Below are 9,901 nucleotides of genomic sequence, written 5' to 3'. Positions count from 1 at the left end.
AGGGACAGACTGAAGACAGCGCAGAGCCGACAAAAGAGCTACTACGATCAAAAACATCGTGAGGTCAGCTTTGAACCCGGTGATTCCGTATACCTACGAGTGTCTCCTATGAGGGGCCTGCAACGGTTCAAAATTAAGGGGAAGCTAGCCCCGAGATTTATTGGACCATTCTGTATAATTGCACGAAGAGGCACGGTAGCCTACCAGCTAGACCTACCCAAGGAACTGTCAGACGTCCATGACGTATTCCATGTCTCGCAATTGAGAAGATGTGTGAGTAACCCGGAGAAGCATGTATCTCACGAGAGCATTGATGTGCAACCAGATCTCACCTACAGAGAGCGGCCAGTAAAGATATTGGAAGTGTCTGAACGGAGGACCCGTCAGAAAACGACAAGGTTTTTCAGAGTCCAGTGGAGCAACCACACTGAGGATGAAGCTACGTGGGAAAGGGAAGACTTTCTCCAGGCAGAATATCCATATCTATTCGAGGATCAACTGAAATCTCGAGGACGAGATTTTTCCTAAGGGGGTAGGTGTTGTGACACCCAAAATTTTATTTGGATTTTTCAAAAAAAAATTATTTGACTTAAGGGAGGTGATTTAAATTTTTCTTCAAAAGAACCCTCCCTTTCAAAATATTTTTCTTATGGCAAGAGTTTTATTTGGATTCACCCAAGACTTGTTTTTGGTCTTGGAGGTTCTTGCTTTTTATTTGGACTCAAACCAAAATGCTTTTCACTTGAGAAAAATGTCTTTTGAAGATTTCTTTGAAAATACTCCATAGCTTTTGGAATAATCCTTTACCACTTTCAACAATTCTCTCTTGCCATGGCCTTAGTACAAATCCACTCTCCTAAGCCTTCCCTCATCTTTGGATCATGATTTGCATCAAATCCAGCAAGTTGAACCCCCCATATGTTTATTTTTCCTTTTAAATCTTATCAAAACAATTTCTGTCTTCTTTTCTAGCCCTTGGTGATTTACAAAGGAACTACCATTTCTGTTTTGATTTTTGCCCCCAAACCAATTTCCCTTCCTAGTCCTTTGAACCCTCAACCAAGATCCATGAAGATCCACTGGTCTTCAGTTCAAATTTTTCAAACTACACTTGCTGCAAGTTTAGACCAAATTTGTCAAATTTGATGAAATTCATTCAAATCCTTCTCCAAAAATTCTGAGTAAAATCAGGCATCCTCTGGGTGCATTGAGAGGTCACCTCACCAAGTCCCAGCCCCAGGAAAAAAATTTCTTCATGCCAAATCATTCTGTCGAACACCTGCAGGGCATTGTCAATGTCAAGTTCAGTAAATTCAGAGTGCAGTTCAGTAGCTGCTGTCGTTTTCTTTAGAACCCGACGTCGATCTCGCCAGTGCCGCGGTGTCGCCGTGCGCCCTGCGCTTTCCTCCTTGTCCTCTGCACCGCACGATCCCCTGGCACCTTGCGGACGTCGGCGACGAGCAGCAGGAGGTGCGCCGCCCCGTGACCGACGCCAGCGGCGGCTTTGCGGCCGCCAGAGAGAGGCGCGGCGCAGACGACAACACCCAGCGCCGCCCAAGCCACCGGAGATCGCCGCGTGGCCACTCACTCCCCAGAACGCGCTGCCACTCTCGTCGTGAACCGCTGGGCGCGGAGCGCGCTCTCTGCCGCTGACGTGCCCGTGCGGCCACCCCACCGTGGACCGGCGCCGTTACGCCAAGACCAACCGGGATTAGCGGGGGAACGACACCAGTAACCCCCACTGATGCTGCCTGGCCACCTAAACCCCCTGCGAATCCACGACATCGCCGTAATTGCTCGCCGGAGATTCTCCGTTCACGGCCACCCCCTCGATCCGCCTATAAATAGAGGCCCCGAGCTTCAACTCGAACCCACACCACCCCTGCACTCCACCTAGAGCACGCCTAGCCACTGGAAGAGCCCCGAGGAGGACTCCTTCCTCAACTCCGGCCGCCGCGACCCGCCACGGGATCCAGCTCGATTCGCTCCCGTGCGTGCGCCTCTGCCTCCCATCTCTTGCCAGTAGCTCCCCTATGCTTCCACTCTTCTGACCCGCGTGTCAATTCGAAGTTTGCAGGTCTCCACCGGAGTTCTCCACCTTCACCCGAACCCGAACCGGTGCTCTCCGTCGGTCGAGTCCACCACCCACCAACGCGGAAGAACACGCTGAAGCTCTTGGTACACTCTGATCTCCCTGTCTCGCCGTGGTTCGACGCTGGCGCAGTTCCTTCCGAAGCGTTTTCTGTTTTCTCACTTAAACCCCTGGAACTTTTCTGTTTCATTACAGATGAGTCCCTGGACAGAAACCTTTATAACTTTTTAATAAAAAGTGATTTTTGAGTGATTCTTTTTCTGACAATCTTAAAATTTTGTCTAGGTTTTTATGGGATTTATTTGTAAAAAATTTGGAGAAGTTTTTATGCACGCGTTGGTTTTCACGTTAGTGCCCGTTTTCGTTATGCCGTAGGTTCCGGAAGAGGTGACGGAGCCGCGAACTTCGCCGAGCTAGACTCCGACTTCTCCGAACCAGGCAAGCATGTTTGAACCTTTGATATGATAGGTGTTTTGCATGTTTGCGTGACAGTTTGTGCGTGGCACATGAGTGTCAGTGAGTACCTCGTTGCTTGTGAGGCAACTACCCGCATGTTCCAAAGTTGCGATGATCTCTGGTGAGAGATGGCCTAATCATGTGGTGACATGAAGGGCAGCAAGGTGGTACTGTTGTAGCATACCAGCCTTGCGTCATCTGACAAATTCCGACGTTAACGTGGATGGAGTCACGTTATCGTTCTTTTCCCTTCCGTACTGCCACATGTTTCATTTGCCAGGATGCGGTTTAGTAAGTTGGTAACCTCTTTCCGTGTACACACCAAACAGAGGGGCCGGGATGATGGTTCCTTGGCCCAGGATTAAAGCCAGTCATCCGGTCAGGGGGCATGGGTGTTTCCGGTTGGGACCGAGAGGGGGGGCACCCCCTTAGAGCGCGCGTATAGAAATTTGATCCCATGCTACGCGAGGTTGTAGCCTCCCCGTCTCAAGGTTTTTCTTGAACGTTGCTGAGGGTGATCCCTGGCTTCGGAATGTTGAATGGGTGTGTACTGGTTAGACGTGTTTCTTCCAAAACACCGTAAACGGAACTAGTCCCCGTGACTACTGAAATCCGTTGGCTGTGGTCAAGTACAAACTCTGCAGAGTCAAATCCTTCCAAGTCATCGTATCCATGATCAAGTAGGGTGATCAGTATATCCATATCTATCCTCGTGGAAATTTATTCCCCGGTGAACAAGCTCAAGTGGTAAACCCAGTTTAATTGTTATTCCTGCGGATGGACTAACCTTATGTTTGTCTCGTACTTGCAATAATTTATGTTCTCGAGCTACTGAATTATTGAGCTACAATATAAGCCCTTTATGTGATGTCGCCCAGACGTCCGACTGTGGCATGTTTGTCTTTTATTTCTCTGTATAAGCCCTTTATGCGGTGTCGCCCTGATGCCCGACTGCGGCATTACTATACTTGCAGTTTCCTCTCGAGGAGTCATTCAGACCCTCGTGTGGCACCAGCATTATGATTCTTGCAGTTTCCTCTCGAGGAGTCATTCAGACCCTCGTTTGGCACCAGCATTACGATTCTTGCAGTTTCCTCTCGAGGAGTCATTCAGACCCTCGTTTGGCACCCAGTATTTATTATCTCTATGTCTGAACGTACTGGTTAATCTGTTCATATGCTTCATGTTTATATTTGTTATATCTTATGTCCGAACTGTCTTGCGAGTACTTTCATAGTACTCACCTGGCTTGTTGATTTGGCCAGATGTTGACGAAGGCGATCTCTTGGATGAAGAGTTTGATAGCGCGTCCGACGCCTAGAGGAGTCCCAGTCAGTCATGTGTGATCCTGGATATTGGTCACTTGTATTATATACGCTTCCGCCACCCGCAATAAGTCTCCTCGAGCCTCACTCCGACGCTCGAAGAGCTGTAGCTTCGAGGAGTTATATCACCCACTTCGCGGTGATATTTCCACCACCGTTGTTATCGTGAGTTAGTAGTTATGCCACCCCATCCGCCGTTATGTTTTATCGGCGAGTTTGTAATAAATTGTTGAGCAGTCTCCGCTCAACCTTGTATTATATTTAGTACTCCTGGTATTTTCTCCTATGACCAAGATAGTGTCTACCAGTGAGAAGGAATTCTTCTTTACTGGTCCGTAAAAGGGATTGGTCTCTCAATAAATATTTTATTGAAAAACCGGTCGTGACACCGGCAGTGCTGCCGGGCAGGCCTCACGGCCCCATCATACTCGCATCCCTGGCCTGTCTATCCCTCTACTCACCCACACCTCCAGTTATTTTTCCGGCGACGGCAGCCGAACCAGTCAACCCTCGTACTCTCCACCGCGTGGCCAGCCACTGCCGTGTCTTCCCCAGCTCCGTGTCGTTCCCTTCGTAGGCCTCGCCGTCGTCCACCGCCCTGGTGCTCTCGGCGCGGCGTGGTCAACGATGTCCATCCAACGGCCGTAGTGCTTCTTCAACCTCTGGTCTTCTTGCCCCAGCCGCCCAAAGCAGCGCCGGTCATGCCTCATGCTCCTGCCTCCCGTGGCCGGCTGTGCTGCCGCGGAGGCCGCACCGTCCCCATACTACTCCCACCGCTGGCTAGGCCATCCCTCCACTCACCCACTCCCCCTGTTATTCTGCGGCGACGGCAGTCTCACAACGCAGACGAACCAGTGAACCCTCGTACTCCTCTCCGCGTGGGCATCCACTGCCGCGTCTTCCCCGGCTCCGCGTCGTCCCCTTCCTAGGCCTCGCCGTCGTCCACCACCGTGGAGCTCTCGACGCGGCGTGGTCAATGTGGTCAACGACCGACTTCCATCAGAAGAGTACTGTACGTGGAGAGGCTGACAGCTGGGTCCACGGCAGCCGCAAGGAAGTGCCTCCTTATTACGCGCAAAATAATTATTCCTCCACCTGATAGCAGGGACCCACCGGACGAGCCACCTGTATTTCACGGAAAAAACGTTTCCCCCCTCACTGCTAGGACCCACCGGACGGGCCACCGTATTTCGTGAAAAAAATGTTTGCCCCTGACTGCTGGGACCCACCGGACGGACCACCGTATTTCACGAAAAAAACGTTCCCCCCGCTGTCAAATCAGACCCACCGGAAGTGCCTCCTTATTACGCACAGAAAAATGAATACTCCCCCTGCTAGCTGGGACCCACCATGGTGGGAGGCTGACTTGTGGGCCTACTAAGTTGACGGGGACGGAGGGCTTTGTCAACTTAGTCAATATGAACGATTCTAGCTCCAGTGACCGTACGATGTCCATCCAACGGCCATAGTGCTTCTTCAACCTCTGGTCTTCTTGCTCCAGCCGCCAAAGCAGCGCTGGTCGTGCCGCAAGCTCCTGCCTCCCGTGGCCGGCTATGCTGCCGCGGAGGCCTCACCGCCCCCTACTATTCCCACCGCTGGCCAGGCCCTGCGGCGACGGCAGCCTCACACCGCAGCCGAACCAGTGAACCCTCGTACTCCTCTCCGCGCGGGCTTCCACTGCCGCGTCTTCCCCGGCTCTGCGTCGTCCCCTTCCTAGGCCTCGCCGTCGTCCACCGCCGTGGTGCTCTCCGCGCGGCGTGGTCAACGTGGTCAAGGAACGACTTCCATCAGAAAAGTACTGTACGTGGAGAGGCTGACAGCTGGGTCCACGGCCACAGCCCAGTTTTTTTGTGATTTGCCAAGTAAGTCGCTTTGTCAGGCCTGTTGGGCTGCAAATCTTTCAAGACGAGGAGAGCTTTCATTCGGCTGGCCGAGAAAATGGCCCATCAGTAATGAGAAATGGGTTGTATATTTTTAAAACACATCAAACCGGCAATTAGTTTCAAATATCTTTTCTTTCATTTCGAGATTTTAAATTACATTAATTTTTATGCGTGGAGATTTGTTGGATTTTATATTGATATACATTTATTTTTAAAATCAGTTTGAATGTGAGTCGAAATTTTGGGATTAAAAAACAGTTCGGACCGCACCGAAATATGCAAAATTTCGTAAACTTTTAACCGTGGCCACAATATGGGCTGTAATGCTAACAAAAAGAATATGGGCTCCAAAAAAACCTTAATAATTAGCAAATGGGCTGTAAATTATTATAAATAATGGCAGATGGGTTGTATGCTGTTTTCCATAGATTTGAGGCTTTCCTAAAAAAAAGGTTGACGCACAAGCAGTGACTGTTGGATGGCCATCCAACGGCCGTCGTGCTTCTTCAATCTCTGCTCTTCCTGCTCCAGCCGCTCAAACAAGCGCCGGCGGGACTGCCTGCTCCCTCCTCCTTGCGGCCGGCTCTGCTGCCGCGTAGGCCTCACCACCCCACCGTACTCCCATCGCTGGCCTAGCCATCCCTCTACTCACCCACACCTGCTGTTATTCTCCAGCGACGGCAGATGAAGCGGTAAACCCTCGTACAGTCGTACTCCCCTCCGCGTGGGAAACAACTGCCGAGTCTTCCCTGCCTCTATGTCGTTCCCTTCCTAGGCCTCGCCGTCGTCCACCGCCCTGGTGCTCTCGGCGCGGCCTAGTAAACGTGGTCAACGACCGACATGCATCTGAAGTGGACTGTACGTGGAGAGGCCGACAGCTGGGTCCATGGCCGCACGCAAGGAAATGCCTCCTTATTACGCGCAAAGTAATGATTCCTCCACCTGACATCAGGGACCCACCGAAAGGGCCTCTGTATTTCGCGAAAAAAACGTTACCGCCCTGACAGCTCGGACCCACCAGCTATATCTTCGCACGCAAGGAAGTGCCTCCTTATTACACACAAAAAAAATGAATACTCCCCTTGTTAGCTGGGACCCAGTATAGTGGCAGGCTGACTTGTGGGCCTACTAAGTTGACGGGGACGGAGGGCTTTGTCAACTTAGTCAATATGCACGATTCTAGCTCCAGTGACCGTACGATGTCCATCCAACGGCCGTAGTGCTTCTTCAACCTCTGGTCTTCTTGCTCCAGCCGCCCAAACCAGCGCCGGTTGTGCCTCGTGCTCCTGCCTCCCGTGGCCGGCTGCGATGCGGCGGAGGCCTCACCGCCCCCTACTACTCCCACCGCTGGCCAGGCCATCCCTCTACTCACCCACACCCCCTGTTATTCTGCGCGACGGCAGCCTCACACCGCAGCGAACCAGTGAACCCTCGTACTCCTCTACGTGTGGGCATCCACTGCCGCGTCATCCCCGGCTCCGCGTCGTCCCCTTCCTAGGCCTCGCCGTCGTCCACCTCCCTGGTGCTCTCGGCGCGGCGTGGTCAACGTGGTCAAGGAATGGCTTCCATCGGACGTGGACTGTACGTGGAGAGGCTGACAGCTGGGTCCACGGCCGCAGCAAGGAAGTGCCTCCTTATTACGTGCAAAATAATTATTCCTCCACCTGACAGCGGGGACCCACCAGACGGGCCACCGTATTTCGTGAAAAAAACGTTTCCCCCCTGACTACTGGGACCCACCAGCTACACCTTCGCACGCAAGGAAGTGCGTCCGGGCAAAAAAAACAAAACGATTCGCCCCCCTGACTGCTGGGACCCACCAGCTACATCTTCGCACGCAAGGAAGTGCCTGACAGCCGGGACCCACCTGGTCGAAGCGTACGTAGCGTTGTCATTCTGGTCGCGAACGTGTACGTACATATATACTGGTGGATGTAGAGGCGTGCACGTGTCGTAGTAGAGGCGCGTACGTGTCGTAGTAGATGCGCGCACGTAGCATGTACACGTACGTACAACGGCCAGGGTGCAAGAAAGAAAATACGGCCACATATGTGTACATACAGGCGGGGTCTCAAACGCCTACTCGCGCATACGTACGGCCAGGGCTCGTGTACATGGCTGGGTCGGAACGGAGAAATAGCGTCGTCGTCGTGTTCATGGGGAGGCAACGAAATGCGTCGTGTTCATGGGGAGGCAACGAAATGCGTCGTGTTCATGGGGAGGCAATGGAATGCGTCGTGTTCATGGGGAGGCAACGGAATGCGTCGTGTTCATCGGGAGGCAATGGAACGCGTGGGAGACAACCGGCTGGGTCGGAACGGAATGCGTGGTCATGTTCATCGGGACGGCTTGGACGGAACAGGCGATGGAAACGAGGCCTGGCGTACCGCAGAACGGAAGAAACGGACCTCCTACGGTCGAAACGGGGGTCCTGTTGATCGGGAGGGGTGTGGCGTACCGCAAAATGGAGGAAACGGACCTCCTACGGTCGAAACGGGGGTCTTGTTGATCGGGAGGGGTGTGGCGTACCACAAAACGGACGAAACGGACCTCCTATGGTCAAAACGGGGGTCCTGTTCATCGGGAGGGGTGTGGCGTACCGCAAAACGGGACTCCACGGGATACTGTTCATCTCCACCGTCGACCTCCTCCAGCCTCCATGGGCTCCTGTTCATCCAACCTCCACCGCGCGCTACTCCACCGGCTACTGTTCAACCACCCCTCCACCATCTACCGTTCATCCAGCCCTCCACACCACGGGGTCCTGTTCAACCACCCCTCCACGGGCACCCCTCCACCGTCTACTGTTCATCCAGCCCTCCACACCACGGGGTCCTGTTCAACCACCCCTCCACAGGCACCCCTCCACCGTCTACTGTTCATCCAGCCCTCCACCACACCACGGGGTCCTGTGCATCCAGAGGCAACGCCACCGCTCACTGTTCATCCAAACCCCTCCCCCCCCCCCCCCCCGCAACGCTCACTGTTCATCCCAGAGGCAGCATCGATCGCCTTCAGTTAGCAGCAGTAGCGAAGGAATCGCTCGATCGGGTTCAGTTAACAGCCATCGATCGATCGCTCGGGTTCAGTAACGCGTAACCTGCAGTGCAATCGCTCGGGTTCAGTTAGCGCCCAACGCCTCGCTCAGGTTCAGTTAGAGCCAACGCCTCACACACACGCGCGTACGTGTATGAGAGAAACGTGCATCGCTCGGCCCCCGACCTCCCACCGTAAGCAGGAACTCCCCGAAATTTTCCACGCCCTCGCTTCTACCACAGTTTTTTCTGTCATGGACGGCCCAAAGAATGTCATGCAGCTGCGTCTCCGGCCCGCCCAGGACGAAAAGCCCATTTTCTGTCATGATTTTTTGTCATAGAAGTAGGAGCCCACCACATCTATGATGATACCGGGTTTTGTCACAATTATCGTCATAGAAGTGTCATATGTATGACAGAAAAAAATTTAGTTCGGCCCAAAATGTCACGGATGTGCCTTTTTTGTAGTGATGGCTCCGAAGACATCGACGGTATGGACGACGATGCCGACAAGGACCAAGGCCAAGACCCGCCATTCACTGGACGTTGGACGGCCACCTCCTCGTACGACGTGTACATGGTTGATACACCCAAAGGATCTGACGACGACAAAGAAAAGCCAGACGCGAATAAAACCTCTGAGACGCAGTCCAAGCACCGACGCCCCAAACGCCGTTCTAAGCCTCGTCGCTCAAAAGACGGCAACACCGGCACCGGAGAAAATAGTACTCCACGCGACGCCTAAAACAATGAAGACCCTGTCGGAGGTGCATCCGAATAGGAGGAACACGGGAACGGGCAAGATAACTCTGATGAACAGGCCATAGAAGATGACTTGGAGGACGACAGTTACCGTCCACCCTCCGAGGAGGAGACAAGCCTCGGCAACGAAGACTTCATCGTGCCTGAGGATCCTCTGGAGCAGGAGCGCTTTAAGCTTCAACTCATAGCCACTTCAAGGAGCCTGAAAAAGAAACAGCAGCAGCTTCAAGCTGAACAAGATCTGCTCGTCGACAGATGGACTGATGTCCTGATAGCCGAAGAATACGGCCTCAAGCGCCTAGCCAAGAGCTACTCAAAATGCAGACTCCTACCTCAATTCAATGAGGA

The sequence above is a fragment of the Aegilops tauschii genome, chromosome 3 (genome assembly GCF_002575655.3).
Source record: "Aegilops tauschii subsp. strangulata cultivar AL8/78 chromosome 3, Aet v6.0, whole genome shotgun sequence".
In the NCBI taxonomy this organism is placed as follows: domain Eukaryota; kingdom Viridiplantae; phylum Streptophyta; class Magnoliopsida; order Poales; family Poaceae; genus Aegilops; species Aegilops tauschii.
This window is presented reverse-complemented; position numbering follows the sequence as displayed.